The 27955-nt window shown below is 29.9% G+C and overlaps 1 protein-coding gene and 1 long non-coding RNA gene across 4 annotated transcripts in view; one reads left to right on the forward strand and one right to left on the reverse strand.

Moving 5' to 3' along the window:
• GABA-B-R2 (gamma-aminobutyric acid type B receptor subunit 2) overlaps positions 1-27955 on the reverse strand; it is a 192557-nt gene that overhangs the window by 60465 nt on the left and 104137 nt on the right. The window lies entirely within an intron of this gene.
• Positions 284-27947, forward strand: LOC147658347 (uncharacterized). 3 transcript variants are annotated; one of them, XR_015290673.1, is made up of 2 exons: positions 284-625; positions 23795-25720. It is a non-coding gene; the product is annotated as an uncharacterized LOC147658347 (long non-coding RNA). The 3 variants fall into 3 exon arrangements; XR_015290671.1 differs by lacking the exon at positions 23795-25720 and adding an exon at positions 9384-9611; XR_015290672.1 differs by lacking the exon at positions 23795-25720 and adding an exon at positions 25975-27947 and having other exon boundaries at positions 285-625.

The following is a 27955-nucleotide window of genomic DNA, read 5'->3' on the forward strand; positions in this document are numbered from 1 at the left end:
GATCCTTTATCGTACTTGTTTTGCTCTGTCGTTCAAATTGAATTCAAACGTAGTATCGGTGTATAATATGATAATAATACGAGATATAATAATACGTATAACACGAAGTTAATAGTAATGATAAAATGTTAACATAATAATATATTAAGTGTGCAAATAAGTTCCTTCCCCTTTTCCTTTTTTTCTATGATCGTAACTTTGCATCGAATTCGAATTGCTTTACCGTTCGTGGCGCCATCTGAAAGAGCGTTTTGTTTTTAAGAAGTGTCGCGACGAGCGCTATAAGAGTTTCCAGTCCTGTGCGATAATTTCAAGCGATATGGCGTGCGAGAAGCGTCATTCGCGTCACTGTTTACTTTTTGCGTTCCAGCTTAGGAAATCGGTTGTTGAAGCTAGTGAAATGGTTTGTGCGCCACTGAAATGTTGTATCTTACGGAATGTGCAAAAAGATTTAAAGCCGGAAATTTTAATTTGGAAGACGACGATCGTTGGTCGTCGTGCACCGAGAAAATTCGATGACGATTGAGTTAGAGGAATCGCTCGACGAAAATCCAACCCAGACGCGAGAAGAATCGACAAAAAGATTGGGAGTCATTGGACAAGCGGTCTCGACTGAAACAATTAGGTAATCTTGTACTTGATTTATGTAATAAAATCTTGAATTTGGGGAAAAAAGGGAAAAGAATTTATTTGCATATCCAATAACACGTATGATAAATTCGCGTTATCGTGAAATGGAACACGTTGTATTATCGCACAATTGTGATTGTAATATATAAAATCATTTTCTTTACCTTTCATTTTTATACATGTATCTCACTTAGTCACGGTTTATCAATTATCAAATTTTATCGAAGAATTAATTCCTTAACTCGATTATATTAAACGCAAACTGTAAAGAAAGCAAATTAAAATAGAAAAAAAGGAAATGACGCTCGTTTCATTTTAATTTGGACGTTTCCTTTCATCTTTCGCGTCGAATAATCATCGAGCAAACTCGATATTCCATCGAGATAACACGATCACGTACCGCGCATTCCTTTGAGACGACCACTGTTCGACACTTATCGATCGGAAGTGGCGATAATCGACAGTTGATTCACGCAATTACGCGATTCAAAGCAACGCATCGCAATTACACCGTTTGCCGAGCGCCAATTACGGATCGCTCGCGCGAGGCCGGGCAAATGTTATTATTCGGGGAGGTGATTTCCGCACGAGAAAACCCGGCCAATCGACGTCACGCGCCTCCTTTCATCGCGCCGTTTCTTCCTCGAACGTTCCACACGTCCAACGATTATTTATTTACACGCGAGATTAACTAGTTTCCAGCGATATTACCCGACACTACCGACAGCGGGTAACGAAAGTATTCGAACGCTTACATTTGCAATTTTTGATGAACGATATATATATGATATGTGGAATGTAATTATATTATACATATATTTATTAATGTAATTACTAATGTAATAATGTAAATATATGTATAATAATAAAATGACGGTGACACACGAGTGCAAAGGATTAATTGTAGCTGTTCAACGATATTTCGTGATGTTATCGTTACAATTCTTCTATTTTCGTACGCGCTTGCGCTACGTTTTCATTCTCGTGTAATTATCAACATACCGTGTTCTAAATATTTTTTATTCAAATTTTATGAACAGTACTCTTTTATTTTTGGGCAATATAACGTTAACTTCAATTATTTTTCCAATCAGAAAATTAGACAAACTTCTTGTTTTCTATTAGTTTATTTAATAATATTAAAATTTCTAATACGAAAGTTTTTATCAGTATATTTGGGAAGTAATCTCAATGTTTGTTTTGAACATCGCTTTTTAACGCGAAATTCTTTACGTCCACTTAATTTTGTCCACAGTCTAAAGTTATAGGAATTGATTTTATAGTTTTAAAAATATATTGAAAAATTCATATTTATTTACCAATGTATCTGAACAATGAATTTCCTAACATGTAGTTGACTGTACGTTAAACAAACTTGTTCAACACAACGAGAGATGTATAGTAGAAAGAAAGATTATATCGGTTACGTAATAGTTAATAAATTACAAAACTATCTGAACGCTTCAATATATGCGGAATAATTTAACATTTCATATTCCTATAATTTCTTCTTCCCTTTTAAAATTTGTTTAATTTTCTCGCCAATTTCAGCCCATAAATTTTCCACGATTATTTACATCTGCGCTCGATCCATCCTTTCTGTTCTTTCGTACAAGTCTTTCAACTTATCGCTTCGTCTTCTTCATCTTTCAGATTATTCTTTAGAATATCTAGATATTTATCGAGTATTTACGAACCGTGGCGCGAGGTATTCGAGCATTGCAGAATTTTTCAACACCGCGAGCAGGAGTGGGGAGGGAAAGAAGTAGGTCGTTCGTACGATTAGTTGGCGTCTGAGACGGTTAGAGGGAGCCTGGCGGTTGGCTGGCAAATTGGCAAAGCGGGATAGCTGGTCGCGGGACAACTTTCCACTTCGTTTAGCGATAATTTCGAGTCGAGTTTCCGCGTTTCACGGTCAGTTAGCCGGTCGTTGCACTTGGGCGAAATCACGACGAGATGAAAACTCTCTTCGATCCGCGAAACCCGTGCGGGGAAAATTGCTTTACCTGAGACGGTTTTGATTTCATTTTTTCCCCTGCGGGGGGATTCCTTCCTAGCTCGAATCTTTCTTTTCTCTTCTGCATCGAGAGATCGCGCGTGAAAGAAGAAATCATTCGTCTTTCTTCTTTCTTTGACTTTTTTTCTTACGCGCTTCTTCGAGAGAGAGAGAGAGGGGGGAAAGACGAAAAGAGGAGGGCGCTAGCGGATTTATTTATAGGGAAAGTTTGCGGGCGAGCAACTTTCTAGACGTCGAGACTTCTTGAGATCATTGTGTTAGCTTGGGGTTGGCCACGTTGTTGTACTGATAATGTTACTCTCTTGTTGATACCATTATTTCATGCGTTTCACTTGTGTGCGTTTCCTAGTTTATCGGCTGATAAAATTTATTTATCACGCTTGTTGGGGTTCTAGTTTCGATTCGATGTTCTTCGATCGTCAATTTTAGAATTTAAAGTTTCCATTCAAGAAGATATCTAGAAATGAAACTTTTGTATTTATTAATTTCTGAATATTAAAATTTTCACCGTTATATTACATTGAATTCTGTACAAATTTATGTTATAATAGTCGACTAATATTTGATATCTATAGGCTATTTCGTTTAAAATTTTGAAAAAAGTATTGAATTGCTTCTGTTCGACAAAAGTGTGCTTGAAACATTAAAAGCACAAATCTGCAAAATGCTTTTACAATTGCAAATTGATGAGTTTTTGTGAAACGAGCGTTCAGATTTCTGGGATTATAGATGGGATTGTATCCTGTAGATATCGAAGCTGATACAGTTAAATGTCATTGGCTACTCGACGAGGAGGGGTACTACAGTGAGGATTATTGTGCTAATCTGAATGGATAGCATTCAATGTATCTCATAACACCACCGAAGAATGTTTATCTCAACATCTCAAAAATTAATAAATACGGGGAGATAAAATTTTCCAAAAATCCAATTAAACGTTTGAAATGTTAAAACTTTAGATTGATTTTTCAACGAGGAGAAATTTTTGTTGAAAAAGAGAATACCTTTCCTACCTAGATGTAATGAAAAAGCGAAGAAAAAGAAATGAATTTAAAATTACAAGCAGGGTAGAGAGTGGAAAAAAGTACTTAGTGGAACTAAGAAATGAAGGTACTGTGGAAATAATGAGTGTTCCGTTATACTATATTATTTGAACAAACTTGTAAACAGAACAGCCCCTATCTCCGTTCCTTCTTTCAGTTCCATTATCACTATTGCTTCCTACTTATGCATCATATCCGCCATTTTTCTAATTTTTCATGCACTTTTTAATGGACTCGAAACATCTTAATCCCGACTTTGGACATTTTACACGTTCTTTGAACTCGCGAAAATAAAATATAAAATAATCCTTAGTTCAAAAATCATCCAAATTGATCTTTCGATTCGAAGCTCTTTAATGAACAAAGATATTTTCAAGAACATATTTTAAGTAAAAAAAAAAAAAGAAAAAAAAATACAAATTGAAAAAAAATCGATAAACGAATTGTATTTGAATTGTCGAAAAAACGAGAACGATATTTGCATTTATTCTCTTTTTGCAACGTATATATATATATATATATTTTATCCGAATTAAGTAACCCGGAAACCGTGTTCATTTCCGGAATGTAAACATTTCCGGAAGAGTTGATTTCAACGACCTCCCCTCCCCTCCCCTCCCACCTTTCATCTTTTGGATTCCGTGCAACACACCGATCTCTCTTGTTTGAGACAACGCGATTCAAATCTTAATTCCGTGAAATTTTCCTTTATCCGCCGCTTCGAATTCGTATCTCATCGTCTCTCTTTCTCTCTTTGAATCGCGCGCTTTCCAGCAGCGTGAAAAGCATCGTTTCTCGCCGATTGTTCTCGAGTCCAAGTCCGTTGTCTTGCGAGATATTATTAAATTCCATCGGGATAAGTGGATTGTTTATCCACGTTGGAACGTGTTAATTTAACACGCGACGCGATCTAATTTTTTGATTCGTGTTTTTTGAATCGTCGAGCTGTGTTTATCCATGTTGTTGTAAAGAGAAGAATTCGTGAATAAGAAGAAGCGGTTTGAAAGGGTTTGATTGTTTTTTTATCAATGGATTTAAGAAAAATTAAGATTAATTAAAATTGTCAAAAATTGTCAACGAGTAGAATATATATGTTTAACATTAATATTTCGAGATGGATTTTTAACTATGGTTAAAAAAATATATATTTTACTAAAATTAAATTATAATATTCGTAGAATATGGTCGTTCATTCGAAATATTTATCGGCTTCCGAGGCAATAATTGCCACAAGTTGTTCATCAAAATATTTAGAAAAGTACTCTGGTAACCTTCAGACTCTCTGTTTACATCGAAATGAACGTGTTGTTTATATGCCACGCTCACGGTTAAAAGGTCGATAGAAGAGAAGTTTCGCAAGTATAGACGGATCACAGTTACGATTTTTCCTATCGTGTTCTTTCCTTCTTAAATTTTAATCAGGGTTAACCAGAAAAAAAATTTCCTCTGGAAAAAAGGAAAGCAGTGGCAGAAACGGAGGTGAGGGAACAAATAACGGGTGTTCTATTGTATCGTACTGTAAAAGTAAGGAGGAGAGCAAACAATAAAATGCAATGGAATAGCCGTTATTTATTCTTCCACTTCTTCTATCTCTTCTATTCTTCCCACAGAGGGAATAGTAATAGTGATTCTGAACGGAAATTTTTCCTTGCAAGCCATAGCTATCTCATCGCTTATTACTCTGACAAACCCATATAACCTAAATAAAAATAAATGCGACAACAGTGTTATTTTATTCTCAACACGAAATTCACTGTAAAATCTATCTTGTGAATTGAGGTTAGTTTCCAATATATAATCAAATTGCAATTGTTCTTTCAATAGAACAGAAGGATTATTACAAGGATTCCATTCAACTCTCATAAGCATCTTTGTTATAATAGTTGTGCACGACTTATTAACTGTTTATATTTAAACGTATCGCTTAAAATGTATAATATGTGAACTAATATCACAGATTCTTTGAAACTTACTCAATTTCAATTGATCAAAAATTTTATTTTCTGCAGATTTGAATCATCGTTATTTCGAATAACATTATTTATATTTACAAAAACAGATAATCATTTTATATGAATTTCTTTCTATATATAACGCAATGGATCTTAGCAACAAAATATTCTTCTTAGACACACGTGTCTAATAGCTATCGCGTTAACCATTATCAACGATTCGATCAAGTCGAATCTTTTCGATGTCAGCGATGGCGACACGCGGGATTAAATAAGGGAGAAGTAATTTGGGGCGGCTGGAATTGACTTTCGACGACAGCCACAGTTGTCTGTCGGTGCACTCGATAAAAGTGTCATTAAGAAGATGAAAAGAGGGCGAAACGTGGAAGGGTTGAGATGGTGTCGGAAGGGCTGCGCGCGGGGAGGAGTTAATTTAGGAAGAGTTGAGGAGAACAATGTCGTGAACATTATCTCGTGGGAACAGTTGCGAATGTTCAATAACGATGCAGATAATATTAATTAGTGTTGAACAGATCTCGAATTTCGAAGCGTTAATACACGTAATAAACTCTAAGGGTTAAGTTTACTTCCTCGAACTTTCGTTCACGCCTGAAATCTTTAGATTTAAACTATTGTGATTGGAAAACTAAATGGTTCTTTTGCAAATCACTCGTGTCTCATACGAGCTGAATATATACAGTTTCAAAAAATATTATAATCGAATGCTTTTTGGTCTTAGAGTGAAAATAAATCTGACTTTCACTACAAAATTGATATTGTATTTGTAATAGTAATAACTTTTGCATTTGTCTTAATCTTTAATCCTTTCGAAAATGTCTCTCATGAATGTATTAATAGTATTTGTACAGTTATAAAAGTATTGTTTAAAAAATTCAATTTTCTTGGTTTCTTGCCTTTAAATACATACATACGTGACAATTTTTCCTAGCAGATCATCAATGCTCAAAGTTTCAGGATATTTTATTGATTGAGACAGAGGAAAATTTAATTTCCAAAAAAATATCCCTAGATAAAATTAAAATTTTCGTTTAAGATGAATAATGTTTGTAATTAAATGACAAAGTACATTTCTATGATTTTAATTTTTAATAGTGGAATGTTATCGAGTAGAAATTGTTTACACTGCATAAAACGAGCAATCGTTCCAATTTTACAGGGAGTTAAATCCCAAAAAGCGGTAACATTCTCCTTTCTGACAGATTAGCTCCTTTCACTGTCGATTCTCGTTCGAGAATCTTTTCACTCAAATACCAATACGGTTTGAAAGCAAAAGGTAGAAATGTGGTAGGAATGGAAACGCCCAATGTCCATTTCTTGACAATAGGAAAGGAGCACGCAAATTGATATATCTGAGAAGTTGGAGAGACGATCGAGGAGGAATTCGCGCCACCAAGACGGAAAGGAGTTGGACGGACTTTTGCAGTTGACCAAATCCGCCGCAACTACCTTCCCGACCTGGAAACACGATTGAATTGCTTTTAGCCCTGCATTCATACCAACGAGCTTGAAATCTTGTTAACCACTTTGTCCTAGGAAATTGAGAAACGAGTATTTCATTGCAGTTTTCCTGTTAAACGTTTGCAAAAAGCTATTCTTCGATCGATAATTTTTTAATAATGTTGAATTATGAAATATAAACCAGAGAGATTAAATAAATTTTTGTTCGACACCAATTAATTTATTTCCAATCAAAATTAAATAGAAAATCATTTACCTGATTCGCCTGGTTAGGATTTGCATTGGGTTTGGATTAATTTCGTTACGAGATATCGATTATTTGTGGCCGATCTAATTTAATCTAATTGTTTCGAAGTAAAAATTTGACAATGCAATTCACGATGACTAAATATATTTAAAAAAATCATCGAGAGAGGATTTTGATATCCTTTTCATGTAAATAATTACATTTTTCTTTTAAGTTAGTTTCAATCTGATGTTTTGCAATTATTTGTATTTATCTATAACCGGAAAAAGAAACTTGTTGAATTGCAGTAGAAAAATTCCTGTTGAACAAAACTTTGTTCAATCTTAACAATTATGTTTCTCGAAAGGGTGACAATGAAGAATTGAAAATGTTGTTGAACAAATATTCTCTTCGAACGCAAAAGAACTTACAGAGCAATTACGAATGAGTCAATAGACAGTTTAATTATTCTGCTTGAGCAGGGAAACTAGAGCAAAAGAGATCGTTTACAAAGGCAAAGGAAATCAACTAGTTAAAATTGTTTCGTTGCAATATTAATTGTGATTTAGCACTGGCATATTCATAGAATTTAAAACCTTTACAATTTTCAATTGTTTCGCTCCGTGCAAAACGCTTTCCTCGACTCGAAGACATGAGACGAACGAGGTCAGAGATTGGATCGAATTGAATTCATTTCGTTAAAGATCGAACTTTGTTCAAAAAATTATTGTTAAAGAATGGTATATAAAATAATTAGATAAAAAAAAAAAATGAATCATTCGTTAATATATTTAACGCTTGTTCAGCCATATTATTTTTCATCCATATTTCTGATCACATAAATGATAGAGGTCAGTTCGATCGATTTAGTAATGTTTTTTTTTTTACATTTAACATTCATCGAAATTTAAAAAAAAAAAATTATTTACTTGAAAATTCGTACGATATGTAAATATTTTAAATATATACACGTGTATTTTTACACAAATGTTTTATCCACATCTTTAGGCGTGTCGTACATAACCTCCAAACCCTGTCACATCAGGCGAGCCATATATGGCCTTAACATATTATAATCTCACTTTTAACCTTTTCTAAATAAAGAAACTTCGATCGACTTTGTATCGTACAGATTCTAAATTTCGAACACGAAACTATACTTGTATCGTTGAGTATCGAAATTGTGAACCACTCCTCTATGGTGATCAGTGTTAAGTTTTTGAACTCATCTATGTGTAAGGATCGATACATAGAAGAATAACATTTGAAATTTCGTAACAACGGCGCAATGCCATTAAATGAGCTTTCAAAAGTTTATTTAAAAGTAAATAAAGAAATATATATATATATATAGGTCATTAATATTTTAATGAAATCAAATGTTTTTTGATACAATGTAAAATATTCTTTACTATTACAACTTAAACTGAAAAATACTTTGTTATCGATAACAACAGTGATGTAAAGTGCTAACATTTGGTGAATCATTTTATACATGTATTTAGAATATTTATATGTTTCTGTGTAATTTATGTGTTTAAACAAGTTTTCAAATCTCTTTTTAAATTTTAGCTGTTTAAAAATCTTGAAAATAAAAATCTAGAAAGATTAGTTTCTTTGTATGTTGCACTGCATTTATTAAATTAATGTGTTAATTTAATAATTGAATAATAATAATAATAATAAGTTTATTTACAAGTTAATTTTTAATTTTCTACAAACGTAATTTCAATTTCAAAATCATTTATATATGCATACTTGTTTATGTAAAACCGATTGTTTATATAAAATATATATAATGTAAAAAAAAAAAGTAAGTGTTTCAAAAGAAGGAAATGGTGGATCAAGTAATAAAATGTTGTAATAACATTTGAACCACGTATCTGATTCACGTAACAATCTTCGATATTTATCTTCTTGCGAACAGCTTTATTGAATATGGAAAAAATTGGATGTAATTCGATGCAATTATCGATAAAAGAGAAAAAAAAAATTAAAACGTATTCATTGATTTTCAATGCGTTACTCATTTCCAGAGATTTTTATGGCCAATACTCCGTCAGCAGTTTCAATACCACGTACACAAGTAAATTGGACTCTCGGGAACAACTCGTGATAGTTGTCCTCCCAAATGAACACGCACCCTAATGATGCAATGTGATCACCAAACCAATTCCCCCTATTGAAATTACGAACGTTTCGAAACCATACAGTTTCAAAATCACAAATTATTGTTTAAATAATAAAACTGTTTGAATAATTCAGATACCCTGCCGCGTGTATTCATTGCATTTAGATACATTAAAAAAAAAAAAAAAAAACTTTGAAAATATAAAGATACATGATATTCCACCATTTTTCTGATGGAAATAAATAGAATAAAAAAAATATTCAATTTGTATTATAATTCATCTTTCAAAATACATAATTGCTTGAGATAAATAAACAAATTTCCTGTTTTCTTCAAAGAATTGAAGAAATTCCCGATTCTCTTCCAGCAAAGAAAGCAAAGTAAAAATTTCACTTTTATAATTTTCGAATAATTGTTTGTTCGAAATTTGTTCGATTTTGATATAAAAAATTCATAAAATACAATACTCGTTTGAAATATATTGCGTGTATATTTTATTAATTTAAAACTACAAATTTAAATTAGAAATTAAATTTCAAGAAGAAAATGTAAAACTGTAAAGAGTCAAATCATTTCTCTTTGTCTATCGAATTAGCCACGATAAACATTTTGTTTCGAGGTGTAAATAAAACCAGCTTCGAGGCGTTAACGTGTCCACAGATACGCGGATATGTGCACGTATGCATATGTAGATTGATTTTGCCGCGTCCACGGGGAACATCATTGGAACATCCGCTTTCACATTCGCGCAATAAAACGGTTGGAAAAAGTTTGGACGATCGAAGGGAGTGGAAACGTGGAGAAAATTGGGAAATTTTGCGTGTCCTTTCAATCGCGATGACATTTCATTCAACACTGTTTTCAAAAATCATAATTTCGAAAGTGTATTTAAGGTGTACGATTAATATCGGTGTTTTCAATTGTAACACCACAGTGTGTCGAGACATAGGAGTTCACGTATATAAATATATTTGTATTTTATTTGTATAAACAGAATACTTGAATGTTTATTTTAAATTTATTATTTACAAAATTATTATACGCGTAAGTTAAAAAGATAAATTAGATTAGGCTAGGTTAAGTAACACTTAATCTGATAAATGGTACAATCTGCAATTTATATGGAAAATGTATGCCAGAAATCGTGCAAATGAAATGATTTTAAACGTAGAAATAAATCACGAAAAAAGAATAGAATTTTTTTAAAGTTTAATAAAATTTTTCAAGCACAATTAATTCTCATGATTGGGTAATTAATAATTGTAATAAATTATTAAGTTATTTCATATGAAAACGTAGAATAAAATTTCTTCATTTAAAATCTAGTTTAATTAATCGATGAATTTTTAAATAAAAATTATACAGAATAAATCTTACACAGAAAACAAAATCTTATACAGAATATATATATATAATGTATAACCTCTTATCGATAATTCATTCGTATTCAATCAAGAATTAATCAATTGTGTTTGAAATTATTTGAAAAATTTTCAAATTTGATTTATTTCTACATGTAGGATTATTTCTTGTTTGATTGTTCTACGATTTTGCACGTAAAAAAATTTCATAAATTAGTGTTTTTGTGTTTAACCTTTTTTACTTTGTAATATTGAATGGAATTTTCAAAATTAAATAAAATTTTTTTCTTTTGTGCGCGAAAATTTATATTTTATTAAAAAATTTTTTGGAAGTAATTCTTGTGTAGGTAATTTTTATATTAATATTAATAAATAATGGATTAACTCTCGTGTTATACAAAGTGCTTGGCGATTAATAATTAAAAATTATAATTTTTAATTTAAAGCTATTTATCACTTGATAAGAAATATATTTCAATTTAGATCGCATTCTTTATTTAGTTAATTCGAAGTAAAGCGAATATTTTGAAAAATAATGAAAAAAAAAATAATGATTAATTGAGGAAATTTAATATTTATTTTCCAATTGAGGAAAATTCGTTCCTGAAGTAATTTTTAGAATACATCGTCGAAAAATAAATATAATAATTCTAGTAAGCGTATAATAGTGTGAAACAGAATCAATAATAATATAAATATTTGATACTATATATTAACGAACTATTTGTTTTCGCCAAAGCCAAATAGCAAACAATAAACAGTTTATTTTGTAAAATATAAAATAAATAATTTAATTGCAAGTATATTTATTTTATAAAATATATACTTCTCGTGTGAAATATTTTATAAAATGTTTGCGACATTTCATTCAAAGATAAATAATTTTAAAATAATATAATTTGAAAATTTATTAAAACGTCTCCAGTTATGAAGATTATCTCTACTTATTGACAATAATTATTGAAAATAATTTTCGAAATAAACGTATAATTCATTATGAATAATAACGACGAATAATATTCTGTTTTTACTGTCATAAAATTTCATTTCTTTCACAGCATATATTATAGATTATTTTATCTCTTTATCTCGATAAATATTGGCATGTCCAAAAAGTCAAAGTATCGATATATTAGTTTTTTTTTTATATCAAAGCACGTTATTACTTAACTGAAATCACGTTTGTTTACCATTGTTATTTTTAATCCTGTATTTTATATTTGTGAGGTAAATTATTTGTAAAAGTAAATTGTGTAAAATATATATTATTACAGGTATTATTTGTTATACATTAAAAATTACACAAAAAGAAAGGAAATCTCTTTAACGGATTAAATTTAACCTTAAAAGATTTAATATTTTTTCAATTCTGGAAACAATTTTATTTGTATATTCGATATTGTATTCTTCACAGCACAGGATAATAGAGGATCAAAAATTAAATACTTTATAATTAAAAATTTTGCTTTATCTTGTACCACCTCAAAGTTATATTCAATAAAAAGCGTTGATTTTATCTTCTTAAAGTGATGTTCCATTAAAAAAAGTTGTCACATATATAATTCATTATGCTCTACGTATTCATAAATTTTCATAAAAATAAAGAAAATTTGTTAAAAAGATAAAAAACCAAAAAGATTAAATTTTTGCAATATACTTGTAATACAAATATTTCTGAATTATAACACGGATATATTTAAAATTTTACATTCGATCAATAATTATTAATGATATTATTCATAAGTATTAACAATAGATTATTAATATATACGATCTTAAAAACATCAAAACGAATTAAAAATATCATAACATTGAGAAAAAATATTACTAATATCATCATAATCGTGTACAGTCTCAAAATTATTGAATTATTGATTAAAAATATCATAATAAAATCTCCGATCTCAATGATTTTTTAATATCTTGTTATTACATTAAATAATATCGTGAAAGTTTTACTTGGCGATCGTTGCTTACTAAAAAATTTAATCTTAACACGATATAAATCATGAGAGCAAAAATCAAAATAAATATTTGTTCAATTCTAAATTTAATACCAGTTTAAATCAAAAATAATTAATATTAATATTGATTCAATATTTTTGCATTACGTGTGAATTAGTTTTTGGACGACAAATCCTAACCTAAACTATTTCAAAGAAACGTTTTCATTGATAACTTTTCAACGAACGATAACTTTAATATATCATTTTTAAATATAAATAAATTGGAGATCTCTACTAGGTCTAGGAAGAATAGAATATTAGAACGAAAAATTCAGATCGGGAAATTAAAAGAGGGGAAGAGTATTATATTAAGAGAGGAAAAAGTAAATCAGGTAACTAATAGGGTGCATACGTTATGAATAAATTAATGATGCATTTGCAATGTAAATTCATCACTGCGGAATGCTTATTCTACAATATGTCACACCTTTTACAAGCGTTCCCCGTTGTAAGCTTATTGTTCTCCCCGTCCATTGTATTTATGCGTTTTACATCCTCCTACTAACGAATTCCTCCTTGTAATAGTTGAATTCTTTCCTTCCTCCCACGTGCAACATCAATAAAGCTTAATTGGATGTCGCATGACAAGATAGCATCACCGTTATGGCTTGTAACACAATCCATACACGATCCATCATTTTTGCACTTTTGCAAAATCAAACAATTCAAAGAAATTATAAGGAAGGGAGCGATAATCGTATATCAGTCAGAATCGCAAAATTTATGTACTTTGAAAGATCTGATTTTAATAAAAAAAAAATCATTTTTGTGTGTGCAGAGTATAATGGAAAGTCTTGAGTGTGTGAAATTCATCTGCAAATTTTTATCACCTTACGTATCATTTGGACGTATTTTTTTTTTTTTATAATACACCGTTAAAACTTGAATATTTTGATCTATCATTGCAAAGTTGAAATTAAAAATATTGAAAATGAATGAATTAGAGGTTGATATTTTATCCTACAAATAATATTATAAAGATTTTTTGATAAAGAAATTACTTCATATATACAAGACATTACGATCAACATATTCGTAATAATGTTTCACGTAAAACAGAATTATTGTTAATATTGATAACGTATTTTATTAATTGAATTTGCAAAACGTGTATATACAAATACTCTGTATTTCTTCCAAATTTTTGTTCAAAGTTTATGCAAACAAAAGAGAAACGATTGAATTAAATTTTATTAGATATATAATAGATAAAACGAATATAATTCATTTTAAACGTCGACCATAGAATGAATAATAATTTCCAACAAAAATCGTAATACGTACACGTGTTCGCTTGACGTCCGCTTGAACGTACGCCAATGCCAATGTGTGAACACGTAGTTTATCAGTATTGGCCCATATGTGTGTGCCAACGTTGCCACCTCTTCCCTTGCTATCGGTTTTCATTCTCCGAATCAAAGAACATTAGTCCTTGCCAATGTGATGCGCCAGCAATTCTGTCTACATATTTAATAATAATTTATGCTAAGTAAATATAACTCTATTATCGTTCAATGATCAATGAGACGAATATCGACAAACGTATGGACGATAATATTTGGATATCATTTGGCTGGAAAATTAATCGAATCAATGATACGAAGATAAGAAATAATTTTTTTTGGTAATATTTTTAACTATCGTTAGAAACAATCTGTATATATATATATATATATATATATATATTTAAATAAATAAAAATCACACGCTTAATTCACTTTTTGCGAGCTGTGCATTTGCTATGTGTTGATTTATCATGATTCGGTAAAGAAGAAATCGATTTTAATTTCGAACCGACGTTCGTTCGTTCAATATCGAGAAGGATTTTCTCCTGATTGAGGAGATGAGATAAATAAATCATAATAATTTGAAATTGTTTAACGATCACGAAAAATATTCGAGTTCGCGAAAAGTGGTGGAATGGAAAGTTGGTGGGAAAAGCGTATCTTTTATTATGATTTAAGCGTTCGACACAAGATCGAGGTCAATCGATAATGTCGTAACCGAAAAATATATTTGTTCGATGAAAAGAGTCGGAAGTTCTCTTACAATATCAGCTCTGCTAACGCAAATATTAATTCTGGTGACTGAGGATACGAATTGTAGGTGAATGTTTCTTACACATAGAATTTTAAACGGATTGAAGCACCTGTTTGTTTAAAGATTTCAGAAATAATTTAAAAATTTATTAACACGTGTATCGAGATGACGATTAAATTGAGAATCTTTAAAAGAATGTGACCGAAAAATGATCGGATCGAGCAATTTAAGAATTTAAATGTAACAAAGTTAATTCCAAGAATTCTGAATGGATTCAATACAATCGCAGTAGTAGGCACATATTTCCGGAAAAGTCTCACATCTACAGAGAAGATTATGTAGTGCCATACCACGTTGAGAGTGGGGGAGTGGAGTACTCTCTTTGCCCCTGTGGCATCTTGAAGGACTTTTCAACAATGCATAGTGGAAATAAAGGGAGGGGAGGGGGGGGGGGAAGAATACACGAGTGCAAAAATAAATAACGGTGGGAAATAATATGATACATAATTACGTTAATAAGAAAATTTGAAATAACGTTATATGTTATATTATTTTCTGAATAAAAATTGTCAAAATTAATTTTATAAGAGAAACATTTTCAATAATTTAAAATAAAATTGTAAATCATAAAATTCGATGTTTCTTAAATTAAAAACAGATCTTTATCTTATCGTATAAATTCTTACAATTATTGAAATTACGGAAGATAATGTATGAAATATATGCGAAATACTTTCAAATTAATACAAATTATTGCGCAAAACCGTATTCTACACGTATCTCAGAGTGGTTTGTTAGTACTCGGAAGACGCGGAAGCGCAAGAGTCTTCATTGCGCGTAAAGTTGATGTCCACTTAACCTGATTCTTTGTCCGTTCTCGACCAATCCTCTCCTTCTCTTCTTTAGATTCTTTTTTATTCTTTTTTCCCACGACAATCAAGTAAGATTTCCCTCACGTAATAATAAATCGAAAACGACGTTAATAATTCGGCGATAATCGATCATCCTATTTAACAGAGATTCATTCGATGATGCATGTTCTATCATATATAGCGACGAGAATATTAATTTTTAATGCATCGTTCAAAAATGTCGCGAGTTAATCAATAAAAGAATTTTTTTTTTTTTATAAAATATTCGTTGCTCGCTTTTTAGAATTATTGTTGATAATAACTCCATTCATTTTTTTTTAATTTGATTCTTATAAATTTAAGAAAAAGAAATAAATATTTAAAAAATTATTATACAAATTGAGACCTGAAAGAATATTATTAACCATCCAAATATTATTATAGCATTAGAAAAAAATGTATCAGATCAAACATGCATGGTATTGAAGAGCACATATAATATGAGTAGTAGTCTTTTGATAGATGGATATGTAAAAATAATATGAATTTCATTTTTTTATTTTTCATTTAAGCGTTTCAGAGCATTTTAAGATGATTTCTCATTCAAGGTTATTGATCGAAAGGTTATTGGAAAGAAAAGTAATTTATTTTGTACGAACGATAAAACTTTTTCGAAATTGGTTGTTAACAACATCACGATAAAACGAATCATCAAATGAAAATAAATAGTCAATTACGTTGTACGTTTCATTATTTACTCTGTAAATATTATCGTTGGCTTGTAACATTTTATCCATTTACGTGCAATTTGTAATTTCCAAAATATGTTATTAAAAAAAAAATAAAGAAAGTAATTACGGTTTATTTATTATCGAATGTTATATCAAACTGTGAAAAGCAGCAGCGTCAATTCTTCGAACTGTGCTAGATATTTACAATCTGTATTTACAAACGTTATAAAAAATTTTCAAGAGCAAACAGAGTACATTCGTTCATATAAAATAAATTATTTTCCCTTGTGATTCCAAAAAAAAAAAAAAACATGATTTTCACACGATGATCATCAATCAACAATCGACACAATGCAAGCTTGCTCCGACACATTTTTTTCTATCATCAATAACAGCCGAGGACATTCAGACGCCTCACTCTGTATATTTAATATTAAGCGTCTTTTTTAAACGTGCAGATCCGTCCGCTTTATCTCGCTGTGAAACGTGTGTTCCGCGAAGATAAGTGACGCATAATCATGTTACAAATTCGACATTCGATGTCTGCTCGTCGCGTTTACCCTTCGCGTTTGCCTTCCAAATAGATATCAATTCTACAGAACAAAAAGAAACACGATCAGCTGACACCTCAAGCGTTCACATCAATGCTTGCACAGCCTGTGCTACGCGTGTATCGAAACACGTGTGGCACATGCGCACACGTACGCAAAGTTTACATATTTAATGTCGAACGTCTTGTATAGTCTCTTAAGGAATAAAACATCAACCGAGCGAGGAATAAAATTTCGTATACGAGTTTCAAGATAAAATCAATATCTTACTTCGTGGAATCGGTCATGATTAATAATTGAATTAAGTCGATTACTTTGTTCATACTCGTGTGTCATATCGATAAAACATTAACAACGAAGTAACGGATTTAGAGATTTATGAATTGTATTAAATTTTAAGAGGAATATAATCGAATAAATTGAGTAAAGATTTGTTTAGAATCAGAAATTGGATATATACAGGGTGTCAAAAAAAATGAATTGAAAATGATTCCCTTTGCAAAAATTTTCGTTAGGATTTTGTTAACGAGTTATTAACGAAAAACATTGGCCAATCAACGCGTAGCCTAATCGAGCTGCGACAATAGCGTTGGTTATGTGTCGCCGATTGAACACATTGAACAAATCCAAGTAATATATGTCGAAGAAAGTTGAATATTATAGTTATATATCTATTGTTATATAATTATTTATGTATAATTCGATATAATTTTTTGTCGATATAAAGAATTTGTTATATTCAACAGTTTTTTTTTTATATATATATTGTTTGAATTTGTTCGTGTTCAGTCGACGGCACGTAGCCTACACTATCATCGTAACTCGAAGCTACGCTTTTCCTTATTATGACTAATATTTTTTGTTAACAAAATTGTAACGAAAGTTCTTGAAAATATTGCTTGAAATCATTTCAGGAATTTTCAATTAACAGATGTTTGTATTTTTGAATATTTTTTTTGTTGCAAAACAAAGCATGCATCTTTTTCAAAATATTTCGTTATCATATTTTGAAACGATGCATGTTGTTTTGAAGTTCGTTTTTAATACAGGATTAAATCATTATATCAAAAATATATAGTACGAGATATTTTATATAAAATGTTATACGTGTAAAATAATAATGTAAAACGTAAATTTGTAAAAACTTGTCAGTCATTACAATTTTTTTTATAAAACCTATAGATTAATAAGAAACAGATATTTTCTAACTAATACTTTCAAAATTTGAAATGTAATTCGAATACCAATATTGTTTAAAACATCGGACAAGAATCGTTATCAAAAAATATTTACTATCTTTCAACTTAATAACGATCTTTGAAGTTGTTTTTTCTCAGATTCACTTTCATTCTAACATAATAATAACGGTGAAAAATTCGTTTCACTGGAATAGTGCACTTTCATTAATGAACCACAACGTTCAAAGAGTCAATTCAGCCATTTCCAAATGCGTTACCAAAGGCTGGGCCATGCTCGGTGTGCTTTCAACGTAACAACTCCCGATAACTTTTCCTAAACACTAAATAGGTTAGACAGGTTGACCTGGCTACGCCAATTCTAACGTGTATGGGCCGCGTTCTCTGATTCAATTATAACATAACCTTTAAACGGCGTCATGGCGTCGTGGCATTGTAGCAACGCGGGCATCGTGGCGTCGTAATATCGTCGAGTGGATGTCGATGCCGAGGTATGTAACGATGCGACATCGTCTCGCCTCTGCTATGAGCTACGACCTTGTTTTTCACTTGGCGAGTAAATTGGACTGCGTTTTTCGAAACTGAAGCGAGGAAACAATCTCATTAGATGGCGTGAATGTTGCATCATGGCGAAGTCACGTTCTCTAGTTATAGTCTGCTCTATCTCGCGAACTTTGCCAATGACTTTCGGCTACGTTCAATCGGTTAGTGCTACTTTCTCTCTCTCTCTTTCCTTCTCTCTTTTTTCTCGTATCTGTATCCAACCCACGCATAGCCGTTTACTCTTGAATTGATGTTGCGGATAACTTTCATGCATTTCAATCGAATTCTCTCTTCATGCGGCACGTTTGACCAGTCTATCGAATTAGAATAGATGAAATATTCGAAATGATCACGTTGAGGTTAAACCGAATTTATGCACATTGTGTGACACAACTTTGAAATATGAGAAAGGAGGAAAGAAAAAGAAGGAAAGAGAATGTATTTTTTCGTTATGACCAGTATAGTAAACTCATCATATAATGTGCTCGTATCTTATTCATTGTAATATAGGTCAAGTGTGAGAATGCATTTGTGGATAGTCAGGTTATTGCTTGCGAGAGTTGTGTTTTGGGCGTGAATCCCTCTGGTGGCGAATATAGGAAAGATTATGGATAGAACTTTGGTATTAAGTAGATAGTATAACGGCTATAGCTGCATTATTAAGTAAAACTACATATCCCGTATATCACGCGCTGGCAATTCAAATATCAGATTCGATATAATCGTTATTAATATTCATTAATGTTCAGAACCTGCGCAATCTTTTCAAAAATATTTCGCAGATATATTTTGAAATATATTGAGAATAGAAAATACGTATTATATTATATGTTACAAAAAATTATATTTATTTGATGAATATTAATACACATATTTAATCTTAAATATGATGTATATTATTATTATATATTATACATTGTATATTGCATAGATTGTATTTTTTCAATGTGTATCTAGTAATATTTTATATGCTATATGCACTCGTTTATCATTTTGAAGATTAATTACGTTAATTACACGAATAAACATTAGAATGATGAGATATGAAAACTTTTTCCATTTTCCTCGATTTTCTGTCTACTTTAATCGAAGCATCTTGTCTCCATGTTAAAAGTAAGAAATTGTTAAAAGGTTTTCACTGTGGAAATGAAACTTGAGAAAAATAATTCAACTTCTGAGAACACTTTTAAATTGTACCTTTGCTACGGTTCCTGCTAGATTGCAGGATGATTCCTTGAAAACGTACCATTTCTACAACTCGATTGTAATTGCGAACGTGTATCACGTAAAAACTTTGGTAACTTGGATATATAAAACTTTAACAATCTCGATAATTCTGAGAGACGATCAATTGTTATTGTTGGTAATAAAATTATCTTGTATATAAGTTTATCGTATAAGGAAAAGTAAGATAAAACTGAAATCCTAAACATTTTTCATGCTAACAAAAACAAAACAAAAAAAAAAATAATAAAAATAAAAAAACAAAAAGAACTCTGAATAGCACTAGAAGTTTGAAGTGGTAGAAGACTAAGAATGGAAGTACAATCGTAAAATGAAAGTCTTTTTATTCGAAAAATTATTTAGCTGCGAAGGAAAAACAATCTTTTGAAAATGATGAAATATCCAGCTTTTCTTTCATTTAAAATCAGATAAAACTTGGAATTATATTAAAATCTATATCGATCTATAATCATCGTTTATACTATTCCAATGATTATTAAACTTAGTGAATATATTTTTACATTATTCATTCTAATAAAAAGTATTCTGATGCTTGATTTTAAAAAATTTCTGAAAATATTAAAGGAAACGTAATGAAAATATATAAATACTTTACAATTTTTTATATTTAAATAATTAAATTATTTATATATAATATCCAAAGATATTACAATTTTGTCATATTATTATATTTATCAATCAATTTCAAATAAATATTTGATTATTAAAATGCTAAAAAAAATAATATATATTCTCTATGAGATAGTTATTCATCTGTAAAAATATTTATAAATATTACATAAATAAAAGACAAAAGCATGAAAAGAATAATTTTTTTTAATTATTTTTTTTACATGTTTTAAAGGAAAGAATTTTTCAATATAATTTGCTTAAATATATAAGATAAGAATTATTTTTATTATTTTTCTTTCATGTAATATTAAAGAAAACAATCATTTTAAATGTAATAATTATCAATATGATTTTTAAAATAATTAATTAATAGCGTGAAATATGCTATTCAATAATTAAATATTTTTATTAGAAATTTTACAAAATTATATATTATTTATAATTTAATATGTAAAAATATTAAAACATTTCAAACAGAAATGAAATTAAATTTTATAAACTTTACGATATATCGTTGCTTTTTTCTGTAATTTTTTGCACTTTGCATTTCAAAATTATATCTGCAATATTTTTTTTAGTATCATATTTCAATTTTTTTTCTAGTAAGAAAAATATATTGATTAAAATAAACGAAATGTAATTTATTACGCTATTTTTAGAGATTTATATAATCCATAGATATCGCGATATTATTTTTGCTCGATATTTAAAAAAAGAAATATCATCAAGAATAACGAAATTCTTAAAGTCGTGATAATAATGTAGAATAATGATATGAAATTATTGATTGTTGAAATATAATTTTATTCAACCACATTAATTAATATTTTCTTATTATAAATTTTTATCGTAGATTCATAAATCAGGCATATAGAATTTTTGCGAAATTTAATACAATAATATGTCTTTCATGAATATTAATTATTAATTTTCGTGAAATATTGTTATATTCAATGAAAGCAATTATGCATATTTGAAAAAGAATAATCAACTACATTTACTCATTTTTCTACTTCCTCGTATTATGCAAAATTAACGTAATTAAAATATTTCAATAACAATAGCGAATGTGTTAAATTTCTATATTAAAAATATATAAAATATTGAAAAGTTCGCAGAGAATAACAAGTGGTCTTGATATTTTTAACCGGCTTCATGCATACCCTCTTCGCCATTAAATAGTCGATTAAAATGATGTGCTTCCTCGAAACGAATATGGCTTGCAACAAAAAAGGGCAACGAGAGAGAAGAAGGATAACACATGCGAGGTAAATGTTTAGGGGATACGCGGGACGTAATCGATACGCAATTACATTATCGTGTAAGCTGCATGAAGCGGTTGCTCTTAAGATATAAGGCGATTAAACTTTGAATTAATGGGGGACACGCGTAACGAAGCTTCGCCTTGAAATTAGATCGTTCGAAGAAGCACGAAATCCGCTCAGAGTGCCAGTATCAAGAAGGACGACACGCTAGCAAAGGATGAACAGTCAGAATCGAGGAGTGGGGAGTAAGGAGTGGGGAGAGGATCGTCGAATAGGAGTCTGGCCACGTTGTTCGGCCAAGAATTCACGAAACATTTTTGGAACATCATTTCGTATCCGATTATGGAATGACGACAGAACGGGAACGGTCGACTGGCCGACCAACTAGCTGGCAGCTGGCAGGACCTCTATAGAAAAGCAATAACTCGTGCCCGTAGGAAATGAACGATAGGCAATCGACTATTGGATATCGAACCGAGAATTCGATACGTAACTACGCTGCTTGTCTCCTAGTAGGTCGCCAGCTATGGGTCGGCCACTTGTCCGCTTCTGCTCCTGCCTCGGCCGGTAGTAACTCGCTATATGTAGGTTGATTGCCTGCCCGATAGGGGCGCGCTCTTCTTTTTTTTCTTCTTTTCCATGCTTCATGACCGAAGTAAACTTGATTTTCGCCAGGCACGTGTATCAATGGCCGAAAATTTTCGTCTACGTGTTCTAATGCTCCGTGCTCCGATGAACCAAAAATTGAAATTTCGTAATAAAATTTTTTCGAGAGAAAATTCGACAACAAATTGTAAATAATGTACACGAGTGAAATTGCTATTGGTATCTATAGCTCCGGGTTTTAATCAATATCAAAATTGCCGGAAGATTCGATGAAGACGTTAAAGTGATTCTAAAATTTTAATTGGTAATATGCCTTCGAAATCATGGTTAGATGATGTTATAAATCGAAAAATAAGAATAATACGTTTTTAAGGCTTCGTTTTGAAGTAAATGAAGCTTGAAAAATATTTAATTGCAAGGGAAATGAACTATCGATCGAAGATAACTTTACACATGAAAATAAGCAAAAAATATAGAATAATTTTTTTTTTATTTAAAAATTAGTTTTCGAGAAAATTTGGAAATTCGCCAATTATATAATTTCTTGATCGTGAATATTTTCAATAATTCATTTTTACCCAATCGAGAATCAGCTAATTTCACTTATATTTGAAAAATCCTCAAATTTAATTCACTTGAAAATTACTCTAAATAAAAATATATATATATATTTTTTTATAAATTATCGACTCCTCTGTATAAATTCTCATTTTTATTTTCGATCAAAATCTCTTCCAATCGCGAACCAATTTCAAAATCTCTTAACTCAATCTATTTCAACTCACAGAAATAAATTCAAATCGAAGATCGCAGCGAGATCGTAAAATTAGTGTAGCGAAAAACCGAATATCTTCTCTTTTATTGAACAATTTCAGGGACGTAAAAAAAAAAAAAAATTTCATCACGACGTCAATCGTATCATCGGATTGACACGATAATTCACGATCGATCCATATATCTCAATGCAGGAAAGATATAAACTCGGAAGAATCTACTTACATCCATGTTATTGCCAGCCCTTCATTTCTCCTCGAGATTCTTATCCACGATATTCTCGTTCCTTTTTGCCCGTATGGACATATTTTCCAAATTTCCGACTCGTTCGAACAAGTACCAATTCCCGGACGAGTCCTGTCAGATTTTCTTTCTTTCTTTTTTTTTTCTTTTCTCTCTCCCCTTCCTACCTTATGGATTAACGAGAAATTTCGACGGTTTCTGCTTTGACGAGTGGTGGTGGCCGGGCAACATCGCCCGAAGGAGATTCGCTCTTTGAGGAAAGATGCCAGAAAACTGAATACTCTCGTTTCAGACACACAAGCAAGCAACAGTGAGGGACAGGAGAAGTAAAATGAGCAAGTTGAATTGAAGCATATGGCTAGATTCCAGCTGGGGGCGGTGGCTCGTAAACAGTCGGTTGAAAGACGGACCACCCATCTCTTAAACCTTTACCTGAGACGACGTCTGGAATTGATGTGTGCCATCTTTGATAGTGTCGGCGCATCGATGAAACGATTTACCCGAAATTTCATTTACGTTTTAAGCCCTTCGTCTTCAAAGGAGTTTTCATCTCTTTTTTTTTTTTTTTTTTTTTTTTTTTATTATTCTTTTATTCTGTAATTAAGGAGAACAAACAACAAAGGGGAGGAAAAATGCAGCAAGTGAATAACGGTAACGGCTTCTCATCGAAGGATAAATGTAACGAGAAATTTGTGCACGATACAGAAAATCTCTCTCTCTCTCTCTCTCTCTCTCTCTCTCTCTCTCTCTCTCTCTGGCTAATTATTTACTTTAAAATGATGTAGAAAATTTATATTTGCAGTTAGAAATTTTCGAAACAACGTTTGACGTTTAACGTCAGAGGAATATGTTAACCTGCACGAGAAAGGATCTGCTTGTGGATGTGGACTTGTTTGCTTGCGTAAACAGTCTTGTCATCTTTTCATATTTTTTGCAACAATAATATCGAACCCCTCTTAATTTCTAAGAAATTTTAATTTTCACGTTATTTTTGTAATTAATTTATGTATTTATTACATGGATTAATAATATGGATAAACAGATTTATTATCGATTATTACAATATTTGAAAAAATAAATTTTTTAAAAATACCAACGGAATATTAATCAAATATTATTATCGAGCACAGGAACGAAATTTTAATATAAAACTTGTGCTAATATTTTACGTATATGTAATTGATATCTCCTGTGTAAAAAATTTAAAAAAAAAAAAAAAAAAAAAGGAGAAAAAAGAATAATTGATGATAATTTTCGAAAATTTTACCCCCATCGCGAACAAAATCTAACTTAAATTAAACATACTCCGATGTTGATCTAAATTTTCCTCTTGGGTGCTTCACGAAGCAATTAATACATCACGAAACACTCGAGGGATAGAATGAATAAAACTAGAATATTCCTCAGGTATTGTAAAGCTAGTTTAATCCAAACTTAATCTAAACCTGATCCAAATCTAATCCAAAAGTGAATTAAATTTTTAAAAAGAATATGTATTAAATATATGCGTGGAAAAATTATTCAGCATATTATCTCTAGCAATAATATAATTGTTCAATATCATTGAAATATGAAGTACCTCTTATTCCTTCTAATTATTCTTAATAATTAACCAATGCATGTATTTATATAAAAGAGGAAAATTTACATACAAATCTGAACGATCTTGAAAAAAAAAAAAAAAGAAATGTTTATTAGCTTCTGGAGTTCTGTAAGCCATTATAATTTAAAAAGAGAAAGCAAATCGGTACAAAAGTCCAGAGATTTCAGACGTGTAAGTGTAATTAATTGTAAAATCGATTTACAGATACACGATGCAACAAAAAAAGTAATGAGACCAATAAAAATACCAATATCGGTACATTAATCACTCTCTTTACTTTCTTGATTTAACGCTAGCAAAAATGTTTTTTTATTGTCACAAAATTGAAATTGAAAGGTGAATTCGATTCTTATTTGATAATCAAACAAAATGACGCGAGGCAATTAAACATAAATAAAATGACTTAAAATTTTTACTTTGAAGAGAAAACTAAAAAAAATCTTGTCTTATATTGATATTTTGTATTTTTATTAATCTTATATTGCTTTCTTTCATTTTATTATTTATATTTTAAGTAATTGTATTCTTAATATATTTTAATATAAATCTTTAATACATTGTATGAAAGTAAGAAATAAATGACAAAAAAAGAATACCTAAATCTCTTATATCTCTTATATCTGATTTTTATTTCAAAAATTAGAAACTAGGATGTGCCATTTAAAATTAGTCTATAATTAAACATGATGAAACATAACCATGAGAAGATATTACCTGTAATAAACTTTCAAATATAAAGTTATAAGGTCTATAAAATATTTATGTCTCTAATAACTATTCCTCTCGCTGTTTATTTGTGGTCCATCCATGAGTACTCGCATGTGCATTACAGAGTTAATTGCTCATAATGTTACTCTTTATGTTTGTAGTGGGAGGATGAACGAGGCAAGAATAGTAGAAAGAAAAGGACAACAGTGCAAAGGGCAACAGTATCAAGGAAACGGATATATTCAATAATGAGGGCAAATAGGAAATGACACTTATACACGAGGATTTCCTTTAAATAAATGGAATATCTCGCAAGGGATAAAATCATCAAAAGGAAAGATCTTTAATAAAAAATTGGTTGATTTTGAATAAGGAAATATATGATATAAATTAAATTTATTTTTTAGATTTTTAATAGAATATTCAATGCAATTCATTGAGCATTCTACATATTTATTTATGTAGAAAAATTATCAGCTTAGGAATATATCTTTCAAACTAATAACTTTTTGAACATATAATAACTTGACGATTTTTTATAAACAATTACTGTATTAAAAATTACACGATTCCATTTAAAAAAACAAAATAAAATTACAGCATCCTGTAATTTACAGTATCTTAATACCAAACGACTTTTATATACAATTTTTATAAGAATTTTATTGTTTTTTTTTCTATAAAAAATTCATAAACTTTAAGCTACAATATCTTCTATAGTTTTTTCATGCAAGATTTACAGAATGCTCAAATAAATCAATTGCTGCGTTCAAAATGGTTCTGTATTAAAAGAAAAAAAAAAAAAGAATGAAGTTAAAATCTTCCTGATTACTTAATCTGCAAAAAAAATAATTTGCATTACATAATATCCTTTGAATCAAACAATTATTTATTAAAATATTCTTTTGACAGCTTCGATTCCTTATGAAAGAGATTTCATTTAAAGGAAACTTCTTATAGTTGAGAAGTCCTAGTTGAGAAATACAAATAAATGCAAACGGAACAAACTGCACAAATTTCGCACGACAGTTTAAAACTGTTTCAACGAATCATGTTGAATTCTAGCGAAGAACAAAATGATCGCCAAGACAACCAATAATCCTTTAATCCTCGAACTGAAACGTATCTAGAGAGTTTGCTATTCTTCTTAAAGACTCTCTCAGGCTATTTTTCGCAAGTGGCCACTTATGGCGTTAATGGAAGGTGAAACAATGGCGTGGACATTTCGACATACATACTTGTTGATCTACTTAAAAATACTTACATTGTTCTACAATGTAAATATTTAAAACGTTTATTGACCAGTTCTTTGTAATAAAATGTTACATACATTCTATGGAATTTTTAGAAAGAATAAAAGAAGAAGTTTGATCATTGATTATACAAACCATGAATATATAAAATACAATAATAAATATTTCTATAATTGTATTTCGTTAAATTGATTACAATTTAAACACAAAAGAAATTTATTTAAAATATCAGATATTATAAACTCATTTTGAAACAATGCAAGAATTGAATAAACAATTACAAGAATTGAAAAAACTCAATGATCTTAGCTATTTCTCTAATTAAGAATAAAAATACGTCTGTCACTATATCTATTGTAAGTCGAGTATGATAAAAAATATTGTGTAAGTAAGAAAAATTTATTTAAAGTATCAGATATTATAAACTTATTTTGGAACAAGGAATAAACAATTACAAAAAAACTATTATTTCTCTAATTAAGAATAATTTAAGAATAAAAATATATATGTATTATATTTATTATTAGTCAAATATGATAAAAAATATTGTGTAAGTAAGAAAAATTTATTTAAAGTATCAGATATTATAAACTTATTTTGGAACAAGGAATAAACAATTACAAAAAAACTATTATTTCTCTAATTAAGAATAATTTAAGAATAAAAATGTATCTATTGTAAGTCGAGTATGATAAAAAATATTGTGCAAGTAAGAAAAATTTGTTTAAAATATTATTTTAAACTTATTTTGGAACAATGCAAAGAATAAAAAAATTACAAAAAACTCAATGATCTTAGCTATATCTTAGCTATTTAAGAATAAAAATATATCTATTATAAATCGATGATATGATAATAAAATATTGCGTAAGTAAGAAAAATTATTACT

The sequence above is a fragment of the Apis florea genome, unplaced genomic scaffold (genome assembly GCF_048593485.1).
Source record: "Apis florea isolate Af1SG1 unplaced genomic scaffold, ASM4859348v1 contig_2274_pilon, whole genome shotgun sequence".
Taxonomy (NCBI): Eukaryota; Metazoa; Arthropoda; class Insecta; order Hymenoptera; family Apidae; genus Apis; species Apis florea.